Genomic DNA, 9,118 nt, shown 5'->3' with positions numbered 1-9,118 from the left:
AAGTACAGTCTTTCAGTTGTATTAAAGTGTATACGGCCTGTTTTCGTACTTATTGACGTTTTCGATAAACAAATCACGGCTCAAAGAAGAGAAGTCTGTCAGCGGGGATGGAAATTGTTTTTACCGAGCTGTTGCTTTTAGGAGGGATGAAACAGGCGCTGAGAAACACGAGGAGATTAGGAGGTGGAGTGGTAGTTTGTTTCAGAAAAAGGTTTTTTAGCTGCGACTCTCCGCCATTTTCAAATACAAAAACAGTCACGGTTTCTTCAACACTAAAATACAAAAACAGTCACGGTTTCTTCAACACTAAAATTTTCTACAGTGGTTTCTTCGGCTGATCTAAATGACTAATCATGGTACACTGTAACTGCACAATTTCTTTCAATGCTACACTTAGTAGCTCCCAGGCATCCAACGGAATCACCTTTAGGCGTCTTACTATACTTACGTCTATTTAAATTGAGCCGCAGCTTAATTCTTTAAATTGAACATATGATTGTTTTGAGATTAAGGTGTGCAAAGAAACCTTCGATTTTTTCCTTTGCATTGTGGCTTGTTTAACTTGATAAATTAGGAAAATGAACTGACCGCTGAAGCGCTTGGGGAAGATAAGTAATATTTTCCTTTATGTTCTTTTTTTAGCTATGGAGGTTCCGCAAGGCGAGACAGATCGAGATCGTGAACAAGACAGCTCTTCAGGTTTGAAAACACTGAATATGAACATTAGCACTATTCCACAATGACGTGAGCTACATATTTGAAAGTTAACTTTAAATACTGATCATGGCCTTAAATTTTTTTTGAAAGTAAAATTAGTACAGCGACGTGAAGATGGAGAAACAAGAACCTTAATCATGCTACAAATATTGCGTGGCTTTTAGAGCTTTTAGTTAAAGTCTCACCGGAATAAATAGCGGGCTAGTCTGCCATCTTTTGGTAGATACTTTCACCTCGTTTTGCTTAAAGTGATGCATCATTAGCCAGTAACAGGGTTATACCCCATTCAAAACAAAGCTTAAGAGTGTGTCCACGAGAGCACCAGACAGTCGTGCTACATACCGTCTCATCGATTTCAGTGAAATTTGGCCAGTTTAAAGGATCTACCCCAAAACTCAAAAAGACAAATTGGTTTCTGTAGTTTTGTCCTTTAAGACGCGAGAGAGCAAGATAGTGAGTCTGAGTCCAGTAAGCTTCTTTGAACACAAACTTTAATCACTTGAGAGGCAGGTTACCTTTAGAGCTAACGAAACAACAACAACGCGATAGCGACTCTCTTATTATACAATATGTTTTTTTTCGTGTAACCCGAGAACTGACACGTGAGTAGTCCGAAGTGATTACATAACAGTTGAGAGTTACATAAGAAAGAAAAAGCAAACGTTGATGTCCGGAAGGTTTTTTTTTGCATATCATAACATCTTTCCCTTTTTCCTATTTTTCTTTTTTTTTTTTTAACTATAACTCAATGTCAAACTTTTTAGGTGGCTTGATCAATCGTCCATGTCGTGTCCGTATTTCAGTTGTAGTAGCTTCGTGAGGTGGTCTTGCACTCAGCTCTGTTTGAGGTGTTGGGGGTAGTTGAGATCTTGGAGGGGACATGGATGTTCCTACTTGAGAACTTGCTGGAGGGGGTTGGTCCTGTTCCTGCAGATTGTCTGGAACGGTCAGGTCATCTTCGTCCATTTTGAAGGGGGTTTCTTGAAGTGGTTCCATGGTAGAACGCAACTGCTTGCGATTACGCCTGTAGGATCTACCATTGACTTCAACCTTGTAACTGCGAGATGCCACTTTAGAAGAAACAACTGCTTTTGACCACTTTGTTTCTCCAGGCATCTTCATGCGCACTATGTCACCTGATTTGAGTTCTGAGAGTTGTTTAGCATGTTGGTCGAAATATTTCGCTTGCTTGACACGATCCCTTTTGAGAAGATCACTAACTGTTTGGTCAGTCTTGAGTAAAGACTCTGAGAAGGGTAGAAGTGTCTTAGTTCGGCGACCAAAAAGTCGTTGGCACGGAGACATACCTGTCGCAGCAGTGGGGGTGTTGTGGTGATCCAATAAACCAAGATATGGATCGGATTGAGACAGAAGAGCTTTCTTCATTAAAGTCTTGCAGGTTTTGACTGCGCTTTCGGCCATCCCATTAGCTTGTGGATAGTGTGGTGAGGTGGTGATATGAGTGAACTTCCACGTTACTGCAAATCTTCGGAACTCTGAGGATGAGTACTGAGGACCGTTGTCAGAAACTACGTAATCGGGTACCCCATGTCGCGAAAAATGCATCTTCAGCTTGTGAACGACTGTCTGGGACGTAGTATCGGCAAGATGATCCAGCTCGATAAAGTTGCTGTAGTAATCAACTAATACGAGGTAGTTTCGGTTCTCGAAGGTAAACAAATCTGTTCCAACTCGTTGCCATGGCCTGTCAGGAACTGGGTGAGGCTGAAGAGGTTCACTGGCTTGTTCAGGTCTCACACTTTGGCATATAGAGCATTTATCAATACGATTCTTGAGTTGTGCAGACATTCCTGGCCAGAAGAAAACCTCTCTGGCCCTTCGAAGGCATGCTTGGAGTCCCTGATGGGACTTGTGTGTTTCCTCTATCATGTCACGGCGAAGGCTCTCTGGGACAACGATCTTCGTTCCTTTGAAAACTAGGCCATCTTGGAGCGTCATTTCATCTCGGTATTTGAAGAAAAGCTGTGCGCTTGTAGGTACCATGGAAGTTTTTGTAGGCCAGCCAGCGCGTATGACTTGTGACAACGCTAGTAAAGATTCATCCTTGGCCGTTTCCACTTGAAACTTGGCAAGTGTCGACTCTGATATCGATAAGTCTTCAACAAAGTTGACAGTTTCTAGATCTTTATAGCAGGATGAGGTGCTAGCATTTGGTACCTTTGACTGCTTAGGTAGAACGCGAGAAAGTGCGTCAGCGATGTACATCTCTTTGCCTGGCTTGTAAGTGAGATTCAGGTCAAATCTTTGAAGACGTAGCATCATACGCTGTAATCTCTTAGAAGCTGTATTGATTGGCTTCTTCTGTATAGCAATCAGTGGCTTGTGATCTGTTTCGACTGTGACGTGCTTGCCATAAATGTAATGCTCGAAGTGCTCACAAGAGAATACAACAGCTAAGAGCTCCTTCTCAATCTGTGCGTAATTTTGCTCTGTCGACGTCAGTGCCCTGTTGGCGTAGTGAACTGGCTGTCCTTCCTGAAGTAGAGTTGCGCCAATGCCATACTGTGAGGCATCGCACTGTATAGTGACATTCTTACTCACGTCAAAGTACTGTAGGACTGGGGCTTTAGTGATGAGCTCTTTTATCTCCTTAAAGGCTTTATCTTGGGGGTGTTGCCAATGCCATTCTATTTCCTTCTTTTCCAACTGTCTTAAGGGCTGTGATGCTGTAGACAGATGTTGGCAGAATTTCGCCAGATACTGCACCATTCCCAGAAACGTTCTGAGTTCAGCGAGATTGGTAGGCACCGGATAGTCCACTATAGCTTGTACCTTTAACGGGTCAGGTTTTAGACCTTCCGCTGTAAGGAGGTGTCCTATGAAAGGAACTTGTGACTGTCGAAGTTTCAACTTCTCGCTGTTGAGAGTGAGGTTTCTTTCTCTTGCGCGACTGAGGAAAGCCTTGAGATTCTGATCATGGTTGGCAATTGCAGCTTCATTAGAGTCTCCAAAACCGCAAACTAGGAAATCATCGGCGATGACTTCAACACCTGCGAGTCCTTCTACTAGCTCGTGCATTCGTTGTTGCCATACTTCTGGGGCTGAGTTTATTCCGAATGGCATTCTGAGCCATCGATAGCGACCAAAAGGTGTGTTCATGGTTGTCAAGTAACTACTCTTTCCATCAAGTTGTACCTGCCAGAATCCACATTTGGCATCTAACACGCTAAAGACTTTAGCACCACTAAGGCGAGTTGCTACTTCCTCAATAGTTGGAAGTGGATAATGCGAGCGTTTCACTGCGCGGTTGAGATCTCGAGGATCCAGACATACTCGTATTTTCCCGTTAGATTTCTTCACTATGACAAGGCTAGAGACCCATGATGTCGGTTCAACTACCTTGGCGAGGATACCACTCTTCACCATGTTATCCAGCTCTAACTTGAGGGTATCTCGAAGTGGGACTGGCACTTTACGAGGGGGATGTACCACCGGGCGGAAACCTTCGTCCACTTGAATGGAGTAGGTTCCTTCAAGGCAGCCAATTCCAGTGAAGATATCGGTAAATTCATATAGGATAGGATCACTTCTAACATTTGACGAGACGTCAATTCTTTCGTCGTGAATCGCATTTACGTCAGCATCCAAGATTTTGACCAGGTTCATCTTTTCACACGTCGTTCGACAGAGGAGGGGTGTCAAATCTTGCTTCACAATGTGATAAAGAACTCCATATTTTCTTCCTTTCCGTTCAGTTAGTAGGCGGATTTGACCAAGTGGCCAGACTACAGTCTTGTTGTGCATGATGAGCCTTGTAAACGACTGTTCAAGGTTTGTACACTGTTTGTCTCCTGTAGCCCGGATGTAGGCACTTTTGGGGAGAATATTACATGAAGCACCTGTATCAATCTGAAGTTGTACTTGGGCATTATTGTTAAGGCACGCCGTTACATAAGCTGATGTGGGGGAGGGTTTGTGGCTGTAGATTTCACAATCTTGTACGTGATTGACAGAGCGAGAGTGGCATTTTTTTGCAAAGTGTCCGTCTCTGCCACATTTGGTGCATTTCTTGCCAACTGCTGGACAAGCTGACTTTTTCATCTCGTGAACAGTACCACAAAACTTGCATTCTCGTGTGTATACATTGTCGGGGTTACCAGAACTTTTCCCTCTTGACTTCCACGGAGGAGTCCGCTTCTTACCTGAAGTGTGTTTATGCGGTGTTGTATCCTCAGTCTGGGTCTTAGGCGGTTTCGTTTTCTTGGCTTTTACCCTATTCACATTGGCTTCTTCAGTTGTCATGTCTAAAGCGCGTATATCAGTTAGCTCTTGTGTTCGCAGGATATCCAACGCGTTATCCAAAGTGAGATCTTTCTTCTCTAAAAGTTTCTTGCGTGACCGATCATTCTTGACTCCAAGGATGAGGCGGTCTCTTATCAAGCTGTCTCTTAGGGTTAGGAACCCACAGTGTTCAGAAAGGCGCATCAGTGCTGTGCAATATTGATCGACACTTTCTCCTGGTTCTTGCTCTCTCTTGTTGAAGAGGTACCGTTCATACGTCTGATTTCGCTGCGGCAAACAACGAGATTCAAATTTAGCCAGGACGTCATCAATATTGTCAGCGCTTTCGTCTTCAGCGAAGGTAAAGGTGTCAAACAATTGGACTCCTTCTCTTCCAACGATGTTAAGAAAATGAGCAACACGGACTGGGCCGTCCTTTTGACTTATCCCAGCCGCCCGTTCATAGATTTGCCATGCTCTCTTAAAGTGTAACCAGTTATCGCCTCTACGTGACCTGTCTTCGAGATTAAGAGGATCTGGAGGTTTGGCTAGCGGTACTGTGGTGGTATAGATCGGTGCAGCAGCCGATGAACCAGAAGGTTGCTGACTAGCAGAGGTCGAGGTCATGACCAATATAAAATAAACTTCCACCAACAACAACAAAGCTCGTGAAACGTGATCCCACTCCTGACACCAAGTTTTGTCCTTTAGGACGCGAGAGAGCAAGATAGTGAGTCTGAGTCCAGTAAGCTTCTTTGAACACAAACTTTAATCACTTGAGAGGCAGGTTACCTTTAGAGCTAACGAAACAACAACAACGCGATAGCGACTCTCTTATTATACAATATGTTTTTTTTCGTGTAACCCGAGAACTGACACGTGAGTAGTCCGAAGTGATTACATAACAGTTGAGAGTTACATAAGAAAGAAAAAGCAAACGTTGATGTCCGGAAGGTTTTTTTTTGCATATCATAACATCTGTTTTGGTTTTTCCGGGGAGAGATAGACAACCCCCCCCCCCTCGGTTTTTCTTGGTTTTTGCCAGGGAAATCGCTTCAAAATAGGTAAAATGTATGAAGCTTTCACTGCCATGGTATTTAACCAATTACTCTGAATGTTTGCACACATATTATTACATCCTTATTACCGCCATCGAACATTTCCATGCAGAACTCCGCCAAACTAACTGTTGCGTGACCAGTAGACTTTCCGTAGGAATTACTCAAGTGCGTTGTTCATGCTGTCTGCCAGATAAAAACTTCAGAATAATCTACAGATCTCTATGATTATTTGCTTCCTTCTCTCGTAAAATACCGTATTTTTTTAAAAGCATTTTATGACACATATAAATCCACATCTCTCTCGATCGAGTGTTGCCGGCGTTTGATTGCCTGACCAGTAAAATTAATTAATCATTAACTAAAATAAAATAATAATTAGAAAAATATCTCAATGAATTTAAGGGGAGTATTAAAGGAAAAAGAACTGTAGCCCTCATTCATTAAAAACCCCGAATAAAAGTGAAATAAATGTGATTTTATTGAAAGTTTTTTATGAAAGCTCATAGCAAAATCTAAATTTCTGTTAAGTTCGAATGTGATTTTTTCCTTGTAATCTGTAATAAGTCTAGTAATAAGTCTAGTCGTCAACGCTTCATTCATAGTTTGACCTTTAAGCTGTCGACTGAAAGAACGCAATCGTATCGTTTTGCCGTAATAAATGACGTCTGAAAATGTTTTAAGGATCTATTAATTAAATTAATTTTGCATGACCGTTACACACATTTGCTCGCGGGTATCGCGCAAAATTATTCAACCTAGTTTACTCAACATTTTGCGTCGATGAACAAGATAATATCTCAAATCACCGCTCAAATTTACAGCCGATAATCATGTAGCATGTCCCAAGTTAGAGGAATGATGCATCTTATGCACTTATCAGCAGCCATCACGGGGGGTTGACCCTGGGGACATACTGGGGAATAGCGCGGGATTTGCTGACTTTTGTCGCCAATTTTTGGCCCGGGATGGGGGCATTGGACCGCTTTTGCACTTCCGAGGCAAGATACACGGGGAAAGACCCGCGGGATTTGTAACATCGCCGCTCTCTTGAAAATGAAAGATCCGGACGGGGGGGGGGGGGGGGGGGGGGCTGGGTATTACCGTTAAACGGCTCCAAAATGGCGACGGAGAAAAAGGTAAACGTGTCTTACGTTTCTCTCGTAAATCTGTCCCCTTTTGTCGGTCATCCTTCCCTAACATAGCGAAAACATTTTTCGCAAGAAATCTATGATCTCTTCCATGCTAATCTTTTGATGATTAGGTGTTGAATATTTATATTGCCATCTGTTTGAATAATTCATATTTTGCTTACTATATATATTATTGTTAAACTTTTATTAAAAATTATGCAGGAAATTACGTTACAATTTGGAATTCCTTTCAAATTATGCTCTCCGGGGAAGGGACAGTAGAAGCTTTTTGTGGGAAAATATTGGCCCTGGATAGGTGGAATTTTCAAATGTCTTGGTGCAAATGCCCGGGGGTTCTCTTGGGTTAACCCCACGGGATGGCCGCTGATAAGAACATTATCTCAGAAAATTCCCAATGATTATAAATTCATTCTTAAACCAACCACACCAAATTTGGCTTACCTTTAACAATTACTTCCCTCTCAAGAACGCCATCTTCACCAGTAACATGTGAGACGAACAGATATATGATACGCTCCCCATAGATCAAGTGTCAGGGGATAACCTTGATTCACTTGAGTCGATAGATGTCAGTACCGCAAAGTAGTTTCCTTTGCGGAATGTCGGTCAGCCCTATAGTTCCTTTTCCTTTAGCATTTCCCATAAAATTCACCTTAATATTTTTCTTAGCTGATCAATTATTTTTATTTTAGTTAATGATTGATTTTTTTTTGCTTTTTCACTCGTGGTCATTCGTGGTGACTCGTGGTGACTTGTGGTCACTCGTGGTCACGCGTGGTCACTCGGGGTGTACTTTTAGACATGATCATCGGCATCTAAAGTTGGAGTAGTTAAAAATATGTGAGGCGTGTTGCGTAAATGGACGCCATGGGACAAATATTTCAAATATCACGATTTCCCGACACATCCGTTGTCATGAATATGAAAGCGATCTTCGCAGTAATGAACACTACTTAAAAAGTAAAGAAAAGAAGGCCTGAAAAAAATTCAGGCCTGTACGGGATTTGAACCCATGACCTCTGCGATACCGGCGCAGTGCTCTACCAACTGAGCTAACAAGTCGACTGGAAGTTGGTCACTGTGTTGGTTCCAAATAAACCCGTGAAGTGATGAATAAACGGTTGTGAATACATGGAAGTCATATATTTGAACGGCGGTTAAAGACGTGAATATGAAAGCGATCTATCACTTCTTTTTACTACTTCTTAAGTAGTGTTCATTACTGCGAAGATCGCTTTCATATTCACGTCTTTAACCGCAGTTCAAATATATGACTTCCATATATTCACAACCGTTTATACATCCGTTATCATTATTCCTTGAATGTTTTGGTGAAATTTGACGAAAATCGGACAAATCTATGTACCCAATAAATCCCCTCAAATTTGTCATATTCCTCCTAAAATCAAATTCGAGATTTTAGCTCATAGAGGTTCGCAAACAACATCTCCCCACGCCAGGAGATTATCTCGTCTCCTCAAACCGCAAGCAATGGAACAACTGCACCTCCTGGCGTCAATGACGATGGATCAAGATTCTCGATCGCTCGGTGGAGCGTTGAGGAGGGCGACACAATAATGAGCAAAGTTACTATTTTTTGCTGTTTTTGTCGGCTGTACATAGGTTAATTATTCTGCGGAGTTGGATGGTTACCATAATTGTGAATCTCTTCGTGATATTCCGGAACGTTGGCTTTTGAAATAAGAGCAACCTTGCTTTGCTGTAAGGCCTGTATCTACAAGTTCACAACTATGTTTCATCATGCACGGATTGGCCATGATTCTTTGATTAGATAAAGGAGACAGTTGAGTTTATTTGTCATGCTGTGGTATTTTAATCGATTTCTTTCTTACCACAAACTTAACTACAAATCTCTAGGAAATAACTTAGGTACAGTCGGCTTTAACTTAAGTACAGTCTTTCATTTGTATTAAAGTGTATACGGCC

At 42.1% G+C, this 9,118-nt stretch overlaps 2 protein-coding genes across 3 annotated transcripts in view; both read left to right on the top strand.

The window, feature by feature from the left end:
• Positions 1–9,118, top strand: part of LOC149053031 (uncharacterized) — a 152,129-nt gene that overhangs the window by 34,402 nt on the left and 108,609 nt on the right. The window lies entirely within an intron of this gene.
• Positions 1–9,118, top strand: part of LOC149053037 (nuclear protein localization protein 4 homolog) — a 281,781-nt gene that overhangs the window by 244,776 nt on the left and 27,887 nt on the right. The window lies entirely within an intron of this gene.

This window comes from Pocillopora damicornis, chromosome 1 (assembly GCF_964200805.1).
Source record: "Pocillopora damicornis chromosome 1, jaPocDami1.2, whole genome shotgun sequence".
Taxonomy (NCBI): Eukaryota; Metazoa; Cnidaria; class Anthozoa; order Scleractinia; family Pocilloporidae; genus Pocillopora; species Pocillopora damicornis.
Note: the sequence above shows the minus strand (reverse complement) of the source record. Positions and strands in the feature narration are given on the sequence as shown.